The sequence below is a fragment of the Canis lupus genome, chromosome 7, assembly GCF_011100685.1.
Source record: "Canis lupus familiaris isolate Mischka breed German Shepherd chromosome 7, alternate assembly UU_Cfam_GSD_1.0, whole genome shotgun sequence".
NCBI classification, from domain to species: domain Eukaryota; kingdom Metazoa; phylum Chordata; class Mammalia; order Carnivora; family Canidae; genus Canis; species Canis lupus.
Genome location: NC_049228.1, coordinates 71,170,784 through 71,193,123, shown reverse-complemented (window position 1 = coordinate 71,193,123; position 22,340 = coordinate 71,170,784). Strand labels below are relative to the sequence as shown.

General features: G+C 37.1%; 1 long non-coding RNA gene across 1 annotated transcript in view; it reads right to left on the bottom strand.

Annotated features, from left to right (window-relative positions):
* LOC111096915 overlaps window positions 1-22,340 on the bottom strand; it is a 149,582-nt gene that overhangs the window by 664 nt on the left and 126,578 nt on the right. The window lies entirely within an intron of this gene.

The following is a 22,340-nucleotide window of genomic DNA, read 5'->3' as shown; positions in this document are numbered from 1 at the left end:
AGAAAAGCCAATGACTTTAATAAATATAGAAATACTTATCAATAACCTAATTTACACAAAGCTGGTACATTAAGTGGCAGATGGATAGAACAAAGTTGACAATTCAGAATTACAATCTGAAATAAACAATAGGATTAGACAGTAACAGGGGTGCCTGGGCGGCTCAGTCAGTTAAACGTCTGCCTTTGGCTCAGGTCATGATCTCGGGGTCCTGGGATTGAGCCGCATATCAGGCTCCTCACTCAGCAGGGAGTTAGCTTCTCCCTCTACCCCTCCCTCTGCTCATGCTCTCGTGCTCTCTCTCTCTCTCTCTCTCTCTCTCTCTCTCCCTCTCAAATAAATAAATAAAATCTTTAAAAATATATTAGTAATAAAAAATAAAGTCCCCCAGTACAATTATAGAAATTAATGGCATAAAATAGTGTGAGAAAGCCTGGTTTAACTATAATCTTAGAAGGGAAGTGCCTTTCTTCTTCATATTTCTATATGGAGAGACCTCCAACATACTAACATTACTTCCATGACCTACCTTACTGGTGGTTGGCAGTCATTAATTTAAGAATTGCATCTTCTGGGCAGCCCGGGTGGCTCAGCAGTTTAGCACCGCCTTCAGTCCAGGGCATGATCCCGGAGACCCGGGATGGAGTCCCACTTTGGGCTCCCTGCATGGAGCCTGCTTCTCCCTCTGCCTGTGTCTCTGCCTCTCTCTCTCTCTCTGTGTCTCTATGAATAAATAAAATCTTAAAAAAAAAAAGAATTGCATCTTCTAAATGTGTAATTGTTGAAAGTCATTTTTACCTCTCCATCCAGGGCATGGCAAAATAACAATTAAGTGTATGTGTATGCACTCTATAAAACCAAATTCTTCATGATAACACTGTCCCCAATACCCAGGTTCCCAGGAGACAGGTATAAGCCATAGCAAACCCAATGTATCCCACAGTTAGTCCACAAACTCTAATTTGGTTTATATATTTAATAAATTTCCATTCATGTGACGACTGTGTCCATGACAAAAATTTTCAATTTGTCCAGAGTTAAATAGAACTGGGTAAAGGTCATTACTCATTGAGATTGGAGGTGTTAGAAAATGTTCAGCCAAATGAAGCATAACAGCTGTGTTTTTTTCTAACTACCCAAATCTGTGGTGAATTTATGATGTGGAGGTGGTAAGGACTGACTTCAGTACGATGAGATGAATTTTTTTGACATATCTATTTTCAAAAGAATATCATGACTTAGAATTTAACATTTCCTAGAGAACATTTAGAGAGAGCATTGCTATTATCAGGGGCCATTAGAGATAACTAGAGGCAATCTGCTACAATTATGGCTGGTGATTTTACTTAATGGATATATCTTTTGAAAATTTGTTCTTTGTATTTTCAACTCTTATCAAAGCAATATATGCATATATTTTAGCAAATCAGATTAAACCAAAACATTTACAAGGAAAACCAAATCTCTTTTCATCCTCCACAAATCTCAAGCCCTATTCCCTGGAGGCATTCACTTTGAACTATTTGAATCATTTCTTCTGGCATTCTTCTAATATTTATTCTTTACTTATCTCCTTTAGAAATTATCTGTTGGCTTCAGTTATAATAGATACAAATTTAAATTTATTTTCATCTCCCAAGGTTTAATTTCATCCTCTGTAAAAAGGTAAGAAAACAGTAAGCATTCAACAGCTAGCTCACCATGAGGCTCAAATGAACCACATCATTACCACTGTTTCAAATCTACGTTCCATCTGCAGAACCATCCTGCATCCTCCCCTTTGGCCACAGAAGCTCACTGTGTTTTAGCAAGGCACGTGGCTACCCAACTTTTTTTGCAGCCTACAATGACCATGTGACTGTTTTTACTAATGGAATATGAGTGGAAATGATGAGTACCACTTCCTTAAAAGAAATGTCACTGCTCTAAATCTTCCCTTCCATCCTGCCTAAAAGTGTGAGAAAAAATATACTGCTGCATAGAGCTTGGACACAGAACAAAGACGTAACGCAGCAGGATAGAAAGATTCTTAGTCCCTACGTGATCTCAAGAAGCAGAATTGTTCTCAACACCATTACATCAGCAATTTGCCACTGATTTGGGTAACTATCATATTCTCCTTTAACCTGTAGAATATTATGTGACAAAGAAATGTTTATATTAAGTTTCTTTAAACCACTATTTTTCAAAGCATCTTTGTTACAGTACTCAGCCTTTATGCCAACTATTGAAAATACTTTGTAAACTTACCAAGTTCTAATGTTCGGTTATAATTTGGCTCATTCATATATAGTCATTCAAAATAACAGCTCATTCACTGTGTCCTACCAAGTTCCCATCCCAACTAAAAATTAGAGCAAGTCGGCCATGCAAATTAGCACAGAACTAACAATTTACTAAATAGATCCCTTGTGGTTTTAAAGAGTTAATATAGCTTCTAAAAGTACCTAACCAAGCCTGTTCATAGTTTTAGTCCTGGAAGGACCTGGCTCATTATAAACTAGTACTTTTAAGTTTTTGATAGTAGTTTTATATATCTAGTTATTTAGATGAGAATAGCTAAGGAGTTCAAAGGCAATTGGTTGTTCAATCTAGCAAACATGAGTTGAATAATCAAATGCATATTGCGCTGACTTAGTAAATCTCTCTTGATGGGGTGGGAGCAGTTATCTCCTGGGGAAAAAAAAATTAAGAAATAGAGACTTCTGGGAAAGAGTTGGTTGCCAAGGTCTAAAATAACTAGGTTTTGTGGAATGTAGAGAATAATAGCACTTAAGCAGGCATCTAAAAACACATGCTTTCTACCATCACCCTGAGTCAAAGGGAATACTTAGAGGGACAATTCCAGAAAACCAGCTGGTAGAATTCCCCTTTAGAGAAAGGTTTATTTTGTCTTGCACAGTAATATTTCTGTTTTATAGTGCTAGCCTAGCAAATGGCATTTTGATGTCATTGTGGCACATTATGGCCTCTATACTTGATTTCACCTTCTCAAAGAAAATTCTAAAATGAAATAATTGATTTGAATTAATTTATTAATCTCCCTCAATTATTTCATATATATTTAAAATTACATATATATAATGTAATTACATATATAATATATATATATATATATATATATATATATCACATATATTTTAGTGACAGGGAGAATTTCTGAAGTCCATCACCCAATAAGTCTATGAAAACAGAATGATTATATTGTCAAGTGATAAATTTGGATATGCTGCCTAATAGGTATGAATATGTAGAAACACTGAAACTGGTGATTTAAAACTGAGGAAGTCACAGAAAACTCTGTGTATATAATTGTGATTCCAGTGCTCAGTTTATACTAGTATCATGTTACTAGCCACATAAAACCTAGGTAAGAATAAGATAGTTGCTCTGGAATTGTAATTAATACAAGTATTGTTTATCACCTTATTTTTAAACCTGGAATTCAACCTCATGGATATTTTGTAGAATCATAATTTGTAAAAGTAAGTGGTTTATTATGTGCCCCCAATAAGATTTATGTTTTCTGCCAAATAGCATACAAGAGAGGGAATAGTTTTCAAATGCTAGTGTAACCCACATACTATCTGACCTCTGGGAAGGTTTTTAATGTTGTGTCAAAGGGAGCAAATTTTGAACAGCAAATTTGCAATACCTCAGAGTACTTACTTCTTTAAGGTGTCACAATAATATGAAATATGATTGGAATATGATTCTGCACTATTGTGTTTTGGTTTTTGGATCCATATTAAAATCTATCGAATAAAATCACAGGTTACAGGTAGGGCAAATGGCACAATTTCTTGAGTTCTTGTTTTTAAAATAACCCACATTATTTAGAAATAATTCACATACCCATACAACTCACCCATTTTAAGCTTCAGTGATTTTTAGTATATTTAGTATATTTCTGGATATGTGCAATCATCACCAGTCAGTTTGAGACCAACTTCATGACTGTCGGTCCCCCCCACCTAAAGCCTTGTCTTCTCTAACTTTATACAACTTATCTACGTTTTATCTGTATAGATTTCCCTATTCAGGGCAGTTAATGGGAATGGGTTTGTGGCTGGTTTCTTTTACTTGGCATGGTTTCAAGATTGTTTTCAAGATTCATCCCTGTCATAGTATTTATCAGATCCTTGTACGTTTTATGAAAAAAAAAATCTGACATATGGATATATCACATTTTGTTTATCCATTGATCAGCTGATGGACACGAGTTGTTTCCCCTTTTTGCCTATCATGAATAGTTCTTTCATGAATATCCATGTTCAAGTTTTTGTGTGGACATATATTTTCATTTCTCTTGAGAGTATACATAAGTAGAATTTCTGGATCTTAAGAGATATGTTTTATGCTTTGAGGAACAACAGACCACTTCCTCAAGCAACTTTACTATTTTACAACAGTGTGAGGGGTCCAATTTCTCCACATTTTTGCTAACACTTGCTATTATCTGACCGTTTAATTCTATATATCTTAGTGTGGTATGAAGTGGTATGTCATCATGGTTTTGATTTGCATTTCCCCAATGACTGATAATATTGAGCATCTTTCCATGTGCTTGTTGGCAATGTGTATATATTCTTTGGAAAAATGTCTATTCAGATCCTTTGTCCATTTTTTATCCAGGTTATTTGTCTTTGTATCTCCCATAGAGTTCTTTTAATTCTGTCTGATACTACATTTTCCATGGATATACAGCTTCTCTTTTCCTTCACCAATAAGGAGTTGAGCTCTTTTCTTCAAAGGCTAAAGGCTTTTCAGAGCATTTGTTTCCATGTGGTAAGCTTCTCCTTTTCTGGAGAGCATCTGAGATTTTTATTGCCTTCCTTAAGGCTCCATGACATGATAAAATAAACCAAACACAATTCTTTTCTGCACTAGTAGTTATAGTTTCCCAACCAGAACATCTTTTATTGGTCCCTAGGGGACCAGCTAACAGTGAATGACAATGAGTTGGAGAGCTAGGTATGCTGCTAAAGTGATGACAAAATTTTAGTGGTTTTCTTTTACCTTCTTCCAATTCTAACGTATTTTTTGTGTTGACTTTCAAATTTTGCTTTTTATATTCTGGATTCAGAAAAAAGTATTTCACACACCTTGCAAAGGTTAATTTAATTATTGGTAAACATTCATTTTTCCATGATTTGTGTGCATTTGGCATTTTAATAAGGATTCCCCTTTACCATAAAGACATATTTTTCATGGAACTTTTATGTGCTGAATAAATTACATCAGCATGAGTAAAAAAAATGAGAAAACCAACAGTAATAATATTATAACATACCATTTTAAGTCTTTGATCAATAAGCAAAATAAAAAAATGATAGAGGTCTTAATAAATCTTCTAATTCAACGATAGAATTGTTAAACAATTATTTTTTTTTCTTTTTTTTTAATTTTTATTTATTTATGATAGAGAGAGAGAGAGAGAGAGAGAGGGGCAGAGACACAGGCAGAGGGAGAAGCAGGCTCCATGCACCGGGAGCCTGATGTGGGATTCGATCCAGGGTCTCCAGGATCGCGCCCTGGGCCAAAGGCAGGTGCCAAACTGCTGCGCCACCCAGGGATCCCGAATTGTTAAACAATTAGAAGCTAGTTGTCAAGCAAGGAAAAACCAAGAATAGTTTTTTTTCATCAGGAATTTTAAGAGATTATTATAATTTTACTCCCTTATTTAAAACTCTTACAAGCCATCCCAATTACTCTTACGAGAAAATTGCCAGTATTTCACAAGGTATTATTGGGAAATCCTGCTCAAGCTGGGCCCACAGGGCCCCTTATGCCTTATTTTCATCAAATTCTTCCATGATTCTCTCAATTCCACCCATATTAGCCTTCATACAATTTGTATTCAAATGAATGAAGCTCTTTCACATTAAAAGTCCTTATATATAATGCTTCTGAAAACTAATGGCAAATTTGCATTTGTGTTAAATGGTACTGGGACTACAAACCTAGAAGCAAATAAATCAGACACAGGCTCTTTTTTTCTGAGAGGTTATCAAGGGAGTTACCTAACAAAATGATGACACAGGAACTCACAAAAAATTGAACTAATCTAACTCGAGTTAACTGACCTAGGATATTGTCGACTAGACTAGCAAACTAACTAATCTCCTTATTTCCTAAGGTAAAACCCAGACCTTGATTGATCATACACCAAATAGTGCCAGGGAAGACAGAAAACAATGAGTGACAGCAAGTCAGCTTGCAATGTTAAGGATTGCTCTAGGCCAGGCAAACATCTCAAACAAATGGATAGGAAAGGAAAAAGAGAACCTGCCTCAAAAGAACTCTAATAATATCAACCCATGAGACTCTCTCCTCTAGAACAGTGCCTTCTTTGTCCTGGATGCCAACAAATCCAAAGCAGTTTCTCATCCTAGGAGAAGTGAGAACAAGTTGTTGGTAGTCTTGGAGAATATATTTGAATACCTATGATGTCGACATTATTCCCTTTTCTAAGATTACTTAAACCTTTCCATTTTTAATATAAATTAGAATAACAGGCTCAAAAAAGGGCAAGAGGGCAAAAAACCACAACAAACAGATAATGGAGTTGAAGTCAAAAAATTATTTTTCCCTAATAACATTAGGGCCTCACCCCAAACTGACTTATGAATAAATGTGTTCCAGCACTTAAGCAGAGGTACTTAAGACTTTTTTAAGTCCCTAGCAACTAAAGTAAAGCTTCTGAATTTATCTTATATTAATGATGAAATACACCAAATATGAGACAATAAAGTTAGGGTCTCTAGTTCACACTACACCAAAATAAACCCTAAGTAAATAAATAGTTCCAAATTATTTTAAATGCCTTAAAAGTACTAGGCGAAGCACACATCAAAATGTTGTTGTAAAGGTGAGTTGTGGACCTATACCCCAAAGCAATTAACAAAGAAGAAAAGAACAATAGAATTAAATACATGAAAATTTATACTTCTGCATGGACAAATTCTCATAAATGACTTGAAAATAGAGCTGAGCAAACTATAATTTATATAACTGACAGCACATTAAAAATAAATACATAAATAACTAAGACCCAGGTAGACAAACAGGTGATGGAAATGTGTATGCAATTCACAAATGTGAATTATAAACTTGGGGAAAATTATTTTTGTAATGCACATAACTAATTAAAAATTTAGGTGCATATAAAGATTAATAAGATAAAGAGTAAACCCCCCAGATTGACAAACAGATGAGGCTAATGTTAGAAACAATTCCCAAAGGCTTCATAATTATATAAGAACATGTGCACTAGACAAGAGCATGTTGAAAATAACAATAATTCAGATTTTCCAAGGCATTTCTCTTGTCTATCTTCTCAAATAAATTGAAGTCTATTACTACCTTCCCCTCTTCTTAGATCCTTTCAACAATGTGCTGGAAAATGGGAAGGTGGAGAACGCAGCCTGGGGAAAGATTTGGGTTGTTTTTCTGTGGTTGGTGAAGGAGAAAGATTCAGAAGCAATTGTGATAAATGAGAGGGGAAAAGTGAATTTCTAACATATTATTGAAGACTTACTGTAAACCACTTAGGCTTATTTATATCTTCCATTGTTTTCATATACTCAGTTCTTTTCTCGCAGTGCTCCTGGGATAAACTGTGTCACAGCATTACATGGTTTACACATAAACTTATAGACATAGAATGTCTGAACTTATAAAGATTTGATGTCTTCTGTAAGAAGGGAGGGAAGGACCAAATGCTTTTTTTATTTCTGGGTGGATATAGGATAACCAATGATTTTTATTAAATTTTATTTATTCATGAAAGACACAGAAAGAGAGATGCAAAGACTGAGGCAGAGGGAGAAGCAGGCTCCCTGCAGGGAGCCCGATATGGGACTCAGTCCCAGGACTCCAGGATCACACCCTGAGCAGAAGGCAGATCCTTAACTGCTGAGCCACCCAGGCGTCTCACCAATGACTTTTTTTTTTTTTAAAAGCTTTTTCTTCTGTATTTTAGATATGATATATTTATTTTTGTTATTCTCTCCTCAGAAACATATATTTTAAAAAGTAGAAAGTGTAAGACTTTTACAAATTGGTTATATCATTTTTAAAAGTGGCATTGCCTAAAAAAGGAAACAAAACTTGTCCAAGTAAGAGTGATGACGTTTTGGAATATAGGTGAGATTTGGTGGGGTAAGGTCTGGAGCCAACGACCAAGAAAGAATTCTTAAGACATCTTTGGTGCAAAATGGTGGTTTTATTAAAGAATGAGGACAGGACTGGTGGGCAGGAAGAGCTGCTGCCCCAGGCCTGCGAGGAGTGGCTGATTATATACACCCTGGGGTTTGGAGAGGTAAGCAAAAAGAAGATTCCAAAAGGATTTTCATATGCTAAGGAGGACCTACAAGATATTGAAGGCCTTGCCATTGTCAAAGATTGCTTTTTCCTCTAGCAAAGTATTAACATTAAGACAATTGGAAACTTCCTAAAAATGTCACACATATTCGATCCTGGGTGGGGGTTGTTTGTGGGATATCAGCTGTGCTTTGTCCTCAGCTAGCCCTGCTCCTTCATCAAGAGGATCAACTTACAATTTTAAAACAAATTTAATATTTTTGTAGAATTAATTGTTAATCTGCATGATTCATATCACATTTATTTTAGCTTTAGAATATTGGAGAAATTAAAGTTTGTATTTTTTAAAGATTTTATTTATTCATGAGAAACAGAGAGAGAGGCAGTGACATAGGCAGAGGGAGAAGCAGGTTCCCTGCAGGGAGCCCAATGTGGGACTCTATTCCAGGACTCTGGGATGATGACCTGAGCTGAAGGCAGACTCAACCCCTGAGCCACCCAGGCATCCCAAAGTTTGTATTTTTTAAATAAGTTGACAAATATTAAAACCTTAGAAAAGGCTAAAGGGGAAAAGGGACACATTTTCATAGGAAGAGTTCAAAATATATTATTGAGTTCTGCCTTAATATTTTCTGAATCAGTATAAGCCTTTTTCACTATAACTAGACATCTTTTCACCTTCCCCACAGCATTTATGTTAGACGTCAACAATGAAAAAGTGATAACACCATATAGACCTTGACAGTGTCTGTTCTAGTCCTAGTATGCTGAAGGTCTGTGCACCAATAATGTTCAACGTGTATGTTTCTTTTAGCATCAGAGCAAGTAGGGATATATACTAAAGATGCTGCCTAAGAAAACAAAATAGAACACAGAAAAGAAATGGAATGTGTACTAGGTACACAAGTGCTACAGTTGTGCTAAATTTTGGCAATTTATCATTGTCCATGTAAATGAGCTAAGACTATATCCAGTTCTATGAGCAAATAATACCCTTCCACATTTTTTTTAAATAGGCAGATTTTCCAAGGCCTACTAAGGGAAAATTGGCCAAGATCCCAGCTTTCTTAGGAGCTGTGCAAAAACATCATATTTTAAAAGTCAAAAACAAATTTTATATGAATTTTAGCCTCCCACAGACTAGACTAGAAAATTGTTATTTTAAAGCATGTAAGGTTCCTGCCCATTTGCAAGATTTCATGAATACTTTTGCAAGGAGGAGGTAGTGAAAAATTGATGACGATTCCTGTATATAGTAGGTATTGGAGGGGAGTGAAATAAAATATTCAGTGGAGTTTGGAAGCAGGAGTGAAACTATGAATAAGTAGTCACAAAATATCTTAAACCTTAACCTCATTTTGTAAATAAGGCAAAAATTACGTATGGCCTGTGATGGTTCTGGGATTTTCAGTATCAAATTCTAAATTATATACCGTATAGCACAAAATCAATGTTAAATAGATGAATAGATAGTATCTTACATTATGTTACCTGGAGTTACTCTATGACAAGATAATGTGTCTCTATTTCAGATATTAGTGGGAGCTCTCAGACTATTCCACTTGGCAATAATCCATCAAATAGATTATCTGGGGCAGTTGGCTCAAATCTGGTTTCTGTAGAATAGGAAATGCTGTATGCTGACTCCGCTTCTGGGTAATTTGAGAATTTAAGATGCACAATTGCATGTCAATGGCTCTCAGAAATCCTATAGTAGAGACGTCTTTTAACTTTGCTTAACTCATTGTTCCCCAAATTACTTGACTATTGCTTTAGTCAATTCAGGCTGCTGCTATAACAACATACCATAGACTGCGTGGCTTATAAACATCAAACATTTATGTCTCACAGTTCTGGAGGCCAGAAGTCTGAGGTCAAGGTGCCAGCATGGTCAGGTGCTGATAGGGGCCTTCTTCCAAGTGGGGCACTGCCAATGTTTTGCTATACTTTTCACATGGTGGAGAGAGTGTATAAGCTAGAACACTAACCCTGTTCATGAGGACTCTCCCCTCATGACTGAATTACCTCCCGAAGACCCCACCTCCAAATACCATCACACTGAGGATTAGACTGCAACATATGAGTTCTGGAGGACACAAACATTCAGCCCATAACAACTATGAAATCTTTACTTTTTTTTCATATAAAACACGCTAATATTTCTATCATTTTGTCTTAAAACAAACAAACAGATCAGGGGAAGTGCTGTGCCTATAAAGTCAAATTGTCTCAACATTACTAACTGCCATCTTTAAAATACTTAAAAAGACCACAGTGATTCTGGATCCAGCAGAATATTGTGAGAGGTGATCTCCCATGGCTGATCTGAGAGATAATTAGTATATACAAAAATGCAGTCTCAATTGTTAACATTCAAAATATACATCCTATTCTCTTATCTATTAGAACAAAGAACATAAGCAGAAACCCTAACATTATTTCTGGACAGAGGTCAGGAAGTGATGAAAATTAACCATCCACAAGCCAATTTGTGAATACTGGAAACCATTTATAGACTCTATCTTAAAAGAGAAATGGAAAACTGGATTAAACTAATGGAGTAGCTGAATCAAAGCCAGTGTCTATAGTTTATCACAAATGCTCTTTCCTAAGACAAAGTACAATGTCTCTATTGGCTGTGCTCTTAATAGGGAAATGTGGAAAAAAATTCATCCGATGAAATGTTATTAGATAAAATAATCTGAGAGAGAGTATTTAGAGAATTTTTTTTTAAAAGCAGAGTAATTTTGCTTAAGATGGCAAATTTTCTAATGCCTGGAGGAAGAAATGAAGAAACAAAATTCTCTAATTAAAACTTACATGTGATTAAAAATTGTAAATGTCTTCATGTAAGTTTTTCCTTTTTTGTCACAGTGGTTCTTTTGCTCTATATTTATTTATTTTTTAAATCTCAGGCTGTATTGGTCAAGATAGAACCAGAAAATTAGAACCAGTAGCAGAAATATATTGGACTTATTGTAAGGAGTTGGCTTATGTGATTTGGGAGTCTGGGTAAGCATGAGAGAAGTCTGTATGACAGGGTATTAAGGTATGAGGAAAGGCAGGCTGGAATTCACAGGCAGAAGCAGAAACTACACAGGTGGAGTTTTTCCTTCATCAGAAAGCCTGACTCTCCCTTAAACCTTTTCAGGTGATTGAATCAGACCTACTCAGATTATCTGAAATAACCTTCCATATTTAAAGTCAACTGATACTACACTTCAGTTACATCTTCAAAATACCTTACAGCAACACTTAAATGACTGATGAACCAACTCGAATTATAGCCTGGTCAAGTTGACACATAGAACTCACCATCACAGAGAATATGAATTCATAGATATGCTACTTTTAAAAAATAATTCATTCATGATTCTGAAAGTCTATAGACTCTAGATAGGTTTTTACCAACCAACCAACCACACACACACACACACACACACACACACACACACACACACACAGTCACATGGTAATATGCCATAGTCTAAAACAAATACAACATATTTGTTAGGATTAGGTTTGACTTTACACAACAACAAAAACAAGATTACATTGTTGTTTCAAAGATATTTTATTGCTCTTTCACATAAAAACAGTCTAGAGATACATTACCCAGGACTATTATGGTGGCTTTTCTGTTCCACCAGTGATTTAGGTCCCATTTTTCATGTACCTTTCTGTTCTCTCTTCAGCAGGTCTCTTCTATTATCAAGGTTAACTCACAGTCCAAGAAAACTTCTGGAGTTCCATTCCTCATTTCTTTTCTCTCAGCAACAAAAAGGACAAAAGAGAGAAAGGCTGTCTGTCTCCCTTTTAAAGGAGCCTGTGAGTCTCATGTCTGCTTACACCTTATTGGCCACGATTTGGTCACTTGGCCATATATTGCTGTGAGGTAGGGTAGGGAATGTAGTCTCTGGTTCCAGGAGGCAATGTGCCCAGCTAAAATTTGGGGTTATGTTACCAAGAAGCAAAGGGAAATTTTTTTTTGTAAATTTATTTTTTATTGGTGTTCAATTTGCCAACATATAGAATAACACCCACTGCTCATCCCATCAAGTGCCTCCCTCAGTGCCCATCACCAAGTCACCCCCACCCCCCGCCCACCTCCCCTTCCACCACCCCTTCCACCACCCCTAGTTCGTTTCCCAGAGTTAGGAGTCTCTCATGTTCTATCTCCCTTTCTGATATTTCCCACTCATTTTTTCTCCTTTCCCCTTTATTCCCTGTCACTATTTTTTATATTCCCCAAATGAATGAGACCATATAATGTTTGTCCTTCTCCGATTGATTTATTTCACTCAGCATAATATCCTCCAGTTCTATCCACGTTGAAGCAAATGGTGGGTATTTGTCATTTCTAATGGCTGAGTAATATTCCATTGTATACAGAGACCACATCTTCTTTATCCATTCATCTTTCGATGGACACCGAGGCTCCTTCCACAGTTTGGCTATTGTGGACATTGCTGCTAGAAACATCGGGGTGCAGGTGTCCCGGCGTTTCATTGCATCTATATCTTTGGGGTAAATCCCGAGCAGTGCAATTGCTGGGTCATAGGGCAGATCTATTTTTAACTCTCAAAGGGAAAATTGAAGTTGGAATGGAAACAAGTATCCTTTGCTTCACAGGGTAGCTTTGAAATCCTTAAGAACAGTTAGCCTCTCATAGGTATACTAGTACAGGCTCTTTGAGATGGATTTTGAAGGGTGCATTGAATAGGCATTATCAATGTTTTATCAAGTACACTTGTGTATTTTTACTAGCTATTTCAGACTTTGCCAGGTTAGCAATTTCTTCTACTTTTCTATTTTTAACATGTACCATTCTATTCAAAATGCCTGACTTAACTTTGAAACCCTTTTTTGGAAATAGTTTCAGGATCTGTGACCAAATTGTTTGGAATTGGCATCGACTTTGTGCCAGTTTTGGCAACTGGTATTTTATCTTGCTCCCCAAAGTCGTTCTCACTGTACATCTAATTTTAGCCAATGAATTTGTGTGTGTGCTTCTGTTTTTATGTTTCTCTCTTACTTATATCTTAGATCATGTGTTAGAAGAAAAAAAGGGGATGGTCCTTTCTTGCTTTTACCAGTATGACCTTAGGCTTTGTTATGTCTCTGATGATATTACTGAAGTGAATAAAATTTTTTTTGCCAGTTTTGATTTCTGAAAATTATTTGAAGAACTACACGATACAATATTTGCCTTTTCCCTTTTGCTGCTTTCTCATCAGCTATCCAGAATAAAATTTCTCTCTTTAAATATTGACATAAAATTATTACTCTTGTGTTCAATAAAGGAGACTTAAAATGTGAATCTAGGAAGTGTGCTATGTAGCGAGTGCCAGTGTTTTGAAGAGGATCATAATTTACTTTTACATTATCAAACCTGAAAATAATTTACAGGGAGGGGGGAGTGGGGTTAAATAGAACTATACAATTCTATTTGTAAGAAGAAATGCCTCATTTGCTCATTACTGATTTCTTTGATTAATATTAATATTGTGTAAAAGTGAGGTTGAATACCTTTTGGTTATTGCTGTAATTTGTAATCATTTGTAAGGTTGCTGAGTAATAATTTTATTATTGTTGTGAGGAGATGAGTCTATTAGGAAACAGTGATTGCCAACTGTGTATTCCTTATAGCACCATGGAAAGAGAATTATGATACCAATCACTGTTTGCCATGAAACATTGGTCTTTAATTGGTGATACCAGAGTATAATAACAGCTAGCAGAGAACTGCTTAAAGGTATTTTTTTTTCCCTAGACACTCAAAAGGGAACCATTATCTTCCTACAGTCTAACTAGCACTGAGGCTTGCATTTTGTGTTCTACACAATTTTGAGTATTTTTGCTTCCTCCCTTTGTTTTGACCTACTCCTTTTCTGGCATAACTTTTTGAATAAAACTATCAAAATATCATGTTTCATTTTTGCTTATCATATGTAAGCAATTCATAAATTTAGACCACTATTTGGATTCTGTTATTTTTTTCCCTTTCATTCAAAAAGTAGATGAATGATTTTGTCTTAGAATCGTGGAAAACTGGAAAAAGAAAAAAGCAGCACTTCCACCTTACAATAAAAGAAAATCTAGAGAAACTATAAATTAATGAATATTCATAAGTCCATCAAAGAACTGAGGTAACAGTGCCAGACTCTGAAAGGATACATTACATGAAAACATTAAAATGACATTCTTGAAAAAGCAAAACTATAGACATGGAAGCAAATAGATAGGTGATTGCCAAGGGTTGACATTTGGTGAAACGGGATGACTACAAAGAGATTGCAAAGGGGAATTTTCTTTTAAGTCTTTATATAAATTCCAGTTAATCAACATGCAGTGTAATACTAGTTTTAGATATACAATTTAGTGATTCAGTACTTCTATACAACATCTGGTGCTCATCACAAGTGCACCCCTTAATCCCCATCACCTATTTAACCCATCCCTCACCGACTTGCCTTGTGGTGACCATCAGTCTCTTCTCTATAGTTAACAGTCTGTTTCTTGGTTTTCCTATTTTTTTTTTCTATGTTCATTTGTTTCTTAAATTCCACATATAAGTGAAATCACTGCAGACAGGAAATTGTAAGGTATTAGAAATAGGGACTGACAATTCCTCTTAGTTTGCTCAAGACTGTCCCAATTTTAAAACCAAAAGCTTGTGTGCTAGGAATCTCTCTTCCAGGTGAACCAGGATTATTGGTGACTTTATAGGGACGTGTTCTTTTTGGAACTGGCTTGGTAGATACTTGGTTCTATGTCTTTGTTACAACCAAAGGTTACTTTTACCATATGAAAGCTTTTTAAAAACTCAGCTAATACCTCAAGGATCCCAGGACACAGTGCAGGCTGTGACAAACAAATCTAACTATTGGAAATGAGAATTAGATCAAAAATTAAATCTGACCACATGAATAAAAATAAAAAGCAGAAAAAATAAAATTAAATAAATAAAAAGCAGTTATATAGAGTTTTAAGGAGCACATGATAGGAATCTGCAAATATTTGCATGGCTATCATGGCAAAAAAAAAAAAAAGATTGAATGAGTTAAGTTCTAGCAGCATGGTTTAAGTGATACTCCTACATTTGTATAATACACAACCTGAACAACTGTGCTCCATGGCCCTGCATGGTTAGGTTTAATCATTAAATATCTTGAGATCTTATTTTCCTTCTTCATAAAATGAAGAAATCATAATAATCCCTACTGTAATTATTTGTTGAGATTATGAGCTTTCAAATTGATCATAACTGTACTAAAATAACTGGCCCCAGATCTATCTTCCTCTATGACTTTAGTTAAGTTATTCAACCTATCTGTGTTTTGGTTTTCTATTCTTAATCGGTTTGATGGCACGTACCTCCAATTGTTGGAATAAAGATAAAAAGAGATCATGTCCATAAAGGATAACACAATGCCTGGCAAATAGTAAAAATAGACATTATATCTGATATACTTTAAGTGGCTTGCTAGCATTCTCATTTAGCATTTCTAGTTTTTGGACTTAAGTAATTCCGAAGAATATAAGATCTAAAATACCAAAATGAACTCTCTTTTCTGTTTCAAAAAAAAAAAAAAAAAAAAAGAGTTGAAATTCTTATAAATTTAACTGTTTCACTACATGCAAGAATGGAATTGACAAGAACATAGAATGTTACAGGCAAGAAATAATTTTATAACAGAAAAACATATTAAAAAACAGTGATTTTATTTTGTGACATTGGGTCAGGCCTTTTTTGTACCATGAGCTTAGACACTCTTGTCACATTAATTACATAGCAGAATTAAAGGGCTGAAATGCTTCTTTTTACTCTACTGTTGTGTTAAAAAAAAAAAAAAAGGTGCCACACATAGTTGTACAAATTTAAATACAATAAGCAAGGACTCCTAGTTTCTGGTTCCAAATGCAAGGAGATTAGAAGTTTCTACCTCACTCTAACAATAAGTAAAAACCTGAACAAACTGAAAAATCAACAACTCTTGTTGGAGTCATAAGAGAAGGGAATACATTGCACAAACCATTGACCTCCAAATTGTAAAGACAGGTGACTACAGGTCATTGCCACTTACCAAAGCAGAGACTCACGAGCAGAACATCTGTGATACCCAGTGCCAGAATAGGAAAACCTAAACCATACTGATGAATTCCTGGAGCCTCAGTGTGAACAACTACCAGAGTTAAATATTCCAGTGGAACTCAGTCAGAGGGGGCCCCACAAGATTGTGAGATTTGGCTTCAGGAATTCCATTAATTTTGCACAGTAAATATCATAGTACAGTCCCCTTATGGTTATAGCAGGGGAAGAGGAAAAGGAACTATTCTGAACTATGCCAGAGCACTCTGTTCCTATTAACAAAGACTTACCATGGGAGAAACTGGTTAACCAGACCTCACCTGCTAGGTTTCTATGAGAACCTGACAGACCTGGAAAGGTAAATACCCCACTACAGCCATCTTGTCCCACCTAAGAGGGGAGAAAAAAAAACCCAACAATGAAGAAATATTTGTGAAGTTCCCAGTCCAGAGATCACCAGCTCACTAAAAGACTGAAACCTAATCACAGGACTGTAGAACATTTCTGCCCTCCCTGCACCTCACTGCCACAGGACTAAATTACAGCAGTTCCTTTCACTCAGTACATTAACTGTGGCTATCAGGAAAAAATTGACAAAACAATGTGAAGACATGGAACAAACATTAGAATCAGGCATGGCAGTGTTGGTGGAATTGTCAGACCAAGAACTGGAAAAACTGTGATTTTACATGCTAAGAACCCTATTGGTGAAAATAGCATGCAGGAACACATGGACAATATAGATAGATGGAAATCCTAAGAACCAAAAAAAAAAAAAAATTGCTGGAAATTAAAAATACAGAAATGAAGCATACTTTTAATGGGCAGATTTGATAGGCTGGGCATGGCTAATGAAAAAAAAAAATTGACCTGAGGGATAGATCAATAGAATACTTGAAAACCAAAAAGCAAAGAGGGAAGTAGACATAACAAAATATTCAAGAACTCTGGAACAACTACAACAAATGGCATACACATAATGGGAATACTAGAAGGAGATAAAAGAGAAAAGAATAGAAGAAATTTTTGAGAGTACTGAGACTTTCCATGAATAAATAAATGTCAGATACCAAACCACAGATCTGAGCAGCACAGAAAACACCAAGGAGGATAAAACAAACAAACCAAACTGTAACTTTGGCAAATCATTTTCAAACTATAGAACAGCAAATAGAAAAATCTTGAGAGAGGCAGGGCAGGATGGCGGAAGAGTAGGGTCCCCAAGTCACCTGTCCACACCAACATACTTAGATAACTACGAATTCGGCCTGAGATTTAGAGAGAACAGCTGGAATGCTACGGTGAGAAGTTTGCGCTTCTATCAAGGTAGGAAGATGGAAATAAATAAATAAGTAAATAAATAAGCAAGCAAGCAAGCATCCAGTGGGGGAGGAGCCCCGGGAGGACCTGGGCTAAGGTGGGCAGCGAAAGCCTCTGGGAAAGGAAAGCCCCGCCGCGGAAAAGCAGGAACTTTTAAAATCTGCACTGGATTCTTCCTGGAGGGAAAGGCGCTCTCAGGGAACTTGGCCAGGATCCCAGGAGGAGCAGTGGAGCCTCCAGGTTCCCGGGGTCACTAACAGAGGAAGTGCTCCCTGGGAGAGAGCATGCCACACACCACCAGCCCACCCGGTAAAAGGCTGGAGCATATGCCCAGCGGGGCCTCAGGAGCAGCTCAGGCAGTGGCTCTGGGCAGAGGGGGCTGTGCGCCCTGGGAGCGAGATTCCAGCCGCGCAGGCCCCGGAGCCCAGGGCGCCAGGGGACACAGCCCAGGATCCTGCACTCCCCTTGGGACAGGCAGAAGCGGGGAGGGCACAGAACAGCGAGGATGCTCCTGCCACTGGGTGGCCCAGAGTTGTGCAGGTCAGCACCCGCTGCGGTGGGAGTGTCTAGGCCACAGCAGACTGAGAGCTGTGGTAGTTACTGAGGGAGCTGACTGCCTCCAGGGCCAGAGAGCTGGCCGCCACCAGTGGGGGGGTTGTTCTTCCTGGTGTCCCCCTGTGCTGGGGACAGAGCGAGACCCCAGGGGACAGAGGCCTCATGGGGTAAACAGCTCCCACTGAGCCATGCACTGGCAGGAGGGGCGGGGCAGCTCCCCCAGGTGCACACACCAAGAATCAGCACAACAGATCCCTCCCCCGGAAGACCAGCTGGAAGGACAGGGGAAGAGCAAGATCTTGATCAAGCAGCACTGGAAAGGTCCAGGGGAAGTTGAGGGATTTACGAATATAGAACCAGAGGATACTCCTCCTAGTTTTTTGTTTTTGTTTGTATTTTCTTTTTCTATTTTTTTTTCCTTTTTCCAGTACAACTTGTTTTTAGCCACTCTGCACTGAGCAAAATGATTAGAAAGAACTCACCACAAAAGAAAGAATCAGAAACAGTACTTTCTGCCACGGAGTTACAGAATTTGGATTACAATTTGATGTTAGAAAGCCAATTCAGAAGCACAATTATAAAGCTACTGGTGGCTCTGGAAAAAAGCGTAAAGGATTCAAGAGACTTCATGACTGCAGAATTTAGATCTAATCAGGCCGAAATTAAAAATCAATTGAGATGCAATCCAAACTGGAGGTCCTAACAATGAGGGTTAATGAGGTAGAAGAACAAGTGAGTGACTTAGAAGACAAATTGATGACAAGGAAGGAAGCTGAGGAAAAAAGAGAAAAACAATTAAAAGACCATGAGGAAAGGTTCAGGGAAATAAATGACAGCCTCAGAAGGAAAAAATCTACATTTAATTGGGGTTCTAGAGGGCGCCAAAAGGGACAGAGATCCAGAAAGTGTATTTGAACAAATCATAGCTGAGAACTTCCCTAACCTGGGAAGGGAAACAGGCATTCAGATCCAGGAGATAGAGAGATCCCTTCCTAAAATCAATAAAAACCATTCAACACCTCGACATCTATAGTGAAACTTGCAAATTCCAAAGATAAAGAGAGTATCCTTAAAGCAGCAAGAGACAAGAGATCCCTAAATTATATGGGGAGAAATATTAGATTAACAGCAGACCTCTCCACAGAGACCTGGCAGGCCAGAAAGGGCTGGTAGGATATATTCAGGGTCCTAAATGAGAGGAACATGCAGCCAAGAATACTCTATCCAGCAAGGCTCTCATCAGAATAGAAGGAGAGATAAAGAGCTTCCAAGATAGGCAGTAACTGAAAGAATATGTGACCACCAAACCAGCTCTGCAAGCAATATTAAGGGGGACTCTGTAACAGAAAGAGGAAGTCCAAAGAAATAACCGACAAAAACAGGGACTGAATAGGAATGATGCCACTAAATTCATATCTTCCAATAGCAACTCTGAACGTGAAAGGGCTTAATGATCCCATCAAAGACGCAGGATTTCAGACTGGATAAAAAAGCAAGACCCATCTATTTGCTGCCTACAAGACACTCATTTTAGACCTAAGGACACCTACAGCCTGAAAATGAAAGGTTAGAGAACCCATTACCATTCAAATGGTCCTCACAAGAAAGCAGGGGTAGCCATCCTCATATCAGATAAATTAAAGTTTATCTCAAAGACTGTAGTAAGAGATGAAGAGGGATACTATATCATACTTAAAGAGTCTATACCACAAGAGGACCTAACAATCATGAATATTTATGCCCCTAATGTGGGAGCTGCCAAGTATATCAATCAATCAATTAATAACCAAAGTAAAGACATACTTAGATAATAATACACGTATACTGGGAGACTTTAACACAGCACTTTCTACAGATGACAGATATTCTAAGCACAACATCTTCAAAGAAACAAGAGCTTTAAATGATACACTGGACCAGATGGATTTCACAGATATTTACAGAACTTTACATCCAAACGCAACTAAATACAGACTCTTCTCAAGTGCACATGGAACTTTCTCCAGAATAGACCACATACTGGGTCACAAATCAGGTCTTAACCGATACCAAAAGATTGGGATTGTCCCCTGCATATTTTCAGACCATAATGCTTTGAAACTAGAACTCAATCACAAGAAGAAACTTGGAAGAAATTCAAACACGTGGAGGTTAAAGACCATCTTGCTAAAAGATGAAAAGGTCAACCAGGAAATTAGAAAAGAATTAAAAAGAGTCATGGAAACTAATGAGAATGAAGATACAACCATTCAAAATCTTTGGGATACAGCAAAAGCATTCCTGCGAAGGAAATACATCACAATGTATCATCCTCAAAAAAGGATGCATCCCTCACATGCATCCCTCAAAAAATTGGAAAAAACTCAAATACAAAAGCTAACCTTGCACCTAAAGGAATTAGAGAAAGAACAGCAAATAAACCCTACACCCAGCAGAAGAAGTTAATAAAGATTCAAGCAGAACTCAATGAAATAGAGACCAGAAGAACTGTAGAACAGGTCAACAAAACCAGGAGTTGGTTATTTGAAAGAATAAGATAGAGAAACCGTTAGCCAGCCTTATTAAAAAGAAAAGAGAAAAAACTCTAATTAATAAAATCATGAATGAAAAAGGAGAGATCACCACCAATACCAAGGAAATACAAACTATTTTAAAAACATATTATGAGCAGCTATACGCCAACAAATCAGGCAATCTAGAAGAAATGGACGCATTTCTGGAAAATCACAAATTTCCAAAACTGGAACAGGAAGAAATAGAAAACCTGAACAGGCCAATAACCAGGGAGGAAATTAAAGCAGTCACCAAAAACCTCCCAAGACACAAAAGTCCAGGGCCAGATGGCTTCCCAGGGGAATTCTATCAAACATTTAAAGAAGAAACAATACCTATTCTACTAAAGCTATTCCGATAGATAGAAAGGGATGGAGTACTTCCAAACTTGTTCTATGAGGCCAGCATCACCTTAATTCCAAAACCAGACAAAGACCCTACCAAAAAGGAGAATTGTAGACCAATATCCCTGATGAAAATGGATGCAAAAATTCTCACCAAGATACTAGCCAATAAGATCCAACAGTACACTAAGATTATTCACCATGACCAAGTGGGATTTATCCCCAGATGCAAGGCTGGTTCAACACTCATAAAGCAATCAATGCGATAGATCATATCAACAAGAAAAAAACAAGAACCATATGATCCTCTCAATAGATGCAGAGAAAGCATTTGACAAAATACAGCATCCATTCCTGATCAAAACTCTTCAGAGAGTAGGGATAGAGGGAACATTCTTCAGCATCTTAAAAACCATTTATGAAAAGCCCACAGCAAATATCATTTTCAATGGGGAAACACTGAGAGCCTTTCCCCTAAGACCAGGAACACGACAGGGATGTCCACTCTCACCACTGCTATTCAACATAGTACTAGAAGTCCTAGCCTCAGCAATAAGGCAACAAAAAGAAATAAAAGTCATTCAAATTGGCAAAGAAGAAGTCAAACTCTCCCTCTTCACAGATGACATGATACTGTACAGGGAAAACCCAAAAGCCTCCACCCCAAGATTGCTAGAACTCATACAGCAATTCGGCAGTATGGCAGGATACAAAATCAATGCCCAGAAATCAGTGGCATTTCTATAGACTAACAATGAGACTGGAGAAAGATAAATTAAGGAATCAATCTCATTTCCAGTTGCACCCCAAAACTAAGATACCTAGGAATAAACCTAACCAAAGAGGTAAAGGATCTATACCTTAAAAACTAAAGAACACTTCTGAAAGAAATTGAGGAAGACACAAAGAGATGGAAAAACATTCCATGCTCATGGGTTGGAAGAATTAATATCGTGAAAATGTCAATATTACCCAGGGCAATTTACACATTCAATGCAATCCCTATAAAAATATCATGGACTTTCTTCAGAGAATTGGAACAAATAATCTTAAGATTTGGTGGAATCAGAAAAGACTCTGAAGCCAGGGGAATATTGAAAAAGAAAACCGGAGCTGGGGCATCAGAATGCCAGATTTCAGGTTGTACTACA